Source organism: Pecten maximus, unplaced genomic scaffold (genome assembly GCF_902652985.1).
Source record: "Pecten maximus unplaced genomic scaffold, xPecMax1.1, whole genome shotgun sequence".
In the NCBI taxonomy this organism is placed as follows: domain Eukaryota; kingdom Metazoa; phylum Mollusca; class Bivalvia; order Pectinida; family Pectinidae; genus Pecten; species Pecten maximus.
Genome location: NW_022979735.1, coordinates 1 through 2438, shown reverse-complemented (window position 1 = coordinate 2438; position 2438 = coordinate 1). Strand labels below are relative to the sequence as shown.

The following is a 2438-nucleotide window of genomic DNA, read 5'->3' as shown; positions in this document are numbered from 1 at the left end:
CTATAAATTGATGATAAACATTATACTGCTTATAGAAATGACACTTACCTGATTAATTAAATGTAAGTTATCCTCCAGGCTACTTCGGAGGTCTGTCATATCCTGAAATTCATCCAATGTCAACGGGAGATAGTATTTTTTCTCCCTCTTGTTGATATGTATGTAGACAACTCCGTTAAAAACATTAACAGAGAGACTTGTCTTACTATTTAACCTAGTCGACAAAGATGGTTCTGTCGAGCCATCTTTTTTTGTATGGTTGATAACTTCAAATTTGCCGTAGATAATAGGCTCCATTTTTTTTTTTTTTTTTTTGCGCTAAAATCCAAGTGACGGTTAACAAAGTTGGCGCGCTTTTTATATAGCCGGTTTAGGTGTGATAGGGTAAAATAGGCAACAACCAATGAAAATCTACGTTTCTGGAATGGTGAACATGTCAAAATTCTTCTGAAGGTATAATCCCTCCCATTATATACTCTTGTATTATTACAATTGTAAGAATAAAAAAATTTCAGAATATGTTTCCAAACTAAATTAAGATTAAGCTGTAGAACAAAAGACAAAGATTAAGTTGTGAAACAAAAAAAAATAAAGATAAAAACATTAAGTTGAATAACAAAACTAAAACACGGATTAAGTTTGAATACTAATCTAGAGTAAAGATTAGAAGAAAAAAAGTTTAAATGTAAACTAGAAAAAAATAAAGTTGAAAAAAAAAAAAAAAAAAAAAAGGATTATATTTTAATACAAGTTCAGAGGAAACGTTCATTGGTAAGACGAAAAAAAAAAAGGAATGAAGTTGAAGAAAACAAATTAATACAAACAGAAAAATTTAATTGTAGAACAAAATTGGGAGAACAAAAAATAAAAACTGAAAAGAAAATATTAATAGTTTAGATGCAAATATATATATTAAAGGTTATCTCGTAGAAAAAAAAAATCAGAAAAAAACTTAATAAAGTTAAAAAAAAAATAAAAACTGAAAAAAGTTTAAGTCTTAAGGTTAAAAAATTGTTGTAATACTAAAGAAGTTCCAAAAGAAAAGTTAAAGGATGAGAGACATCATTTAAAGGTTACATGATATATAACACATTACATGTCTGAAGTATGAGAGACATCATTTAAAGGTCACAAAGTTTATATATACATAACACATTAGATGTCTAAAGTATGAGAGAGATCATTATAAGATTCTATAACATTGTAATTCTGAAAGTATGAGAGAGATCATTATAAGATTCCATATAATTCTGAAGTATGGGAGATGTATACTACAGTGTATCATTAACATAGTTTCAGATTATTCTTAAATAAGATCCTATACCCATTACAAATGCGATATTATATCATTATGTTTTATAAGTTGTACTTTGTATTCATTTGTCAATAGAAATGTTATAATTAAAAATGTAGCAAACAAATTATTTGTTCTTATTCAATCTACTCTACATTCTGATATAGAATCTAATGTCGTCTCTTCTTCATAAGTTGAAAAGCTGAGTTCTACTTTACAATAATATCGGTGTTTCTTCAGCTTTTTCATATGGGAACGAACTCTCCCATACTTTACCTCTACTATGCTATCTATGAAAAATTGAGTTTCGTCTCTAAATTCTGGATACCGTAGCTGTATTGCTGTAATTACTTTACGGTAGATGACTGATCGACATATGTCTACTTCGTGACATCCGAATAAGATACTAAGGAAACAGAGACTATTTGAATAGTGTGATTTATCTCTCAACAATACATCACCGTTCAAATCAATGATAGATTTAACGACACGTTTTTGATACATAACTGAAGAGACGTCGATAGTATTGTAAAATAAAAATGCACCTAAAGAGCGATAACTCGTATAGCTATAGCTTGAAGATACTGCTTGAATTTATATATACTGTAGTGAGCGAAGGGAGATAACTCATTGAAATGACGATAGATACTGCTCAAATTCTTCGGCGTAATTATGAGCCGCTCCAGACGGGTTCTTACGATATGGATGCATTCTTCGATCAACCACCTGTGGTAAGAAATAAATGTAAATAAGAACACGAACACTAATAAATAATATATTTACGCGTGTTCATAATTTGGCAGCCAACTTACGTGTCTCACATCGTCCTGTTGCTCATCCTTTTGTTTGCCAAGTTCCTTTTGTTTTGTCTCTTCTTGTTTCTGACCCTGTGGGGAAATTGAATGGTGTTGTGCAATACACTGTTTAAAACTAGCTATAAATTGATGATAAACATTATACTGCTTATAGAAATGACACTTACCTGATTAATTAAATGTAAGTTATCCTCCAGGCTACTTCGGAGGTCTGTCATATCCTGAAATTCATCCAATGTCAACGGGAGATAGTATTTTTTCTCCCTCTTGTTGATATGTATGTAGACAACTCCGTTAAAAACATTAACAGAGAGACTTGTCTTACTATT

General features: G+C 30.3%; 1 long non-coding RNA gene across 1 annotated transcript; it reads right to left on the bottom strand.

Moving 5' to 3' along the window:
• Positions 1-1480: 1480 nt before the first annotated feature.
• On the bottom strand, positions 1481-2417 carry LOC117319149. Its single transcript, XR_004530617.1, has 2 exons — positions 2107-2417; positions 1481-2020 (listed from the first exon to the last, which is right to left on the bottom strand). It is a non-coding gene; the product is annotated as an uncharacterized LOC117319149 (long non-coding RNA).
• Between the last annotated feature and the right edge of the window lie 21 nt (positions 2418-2438).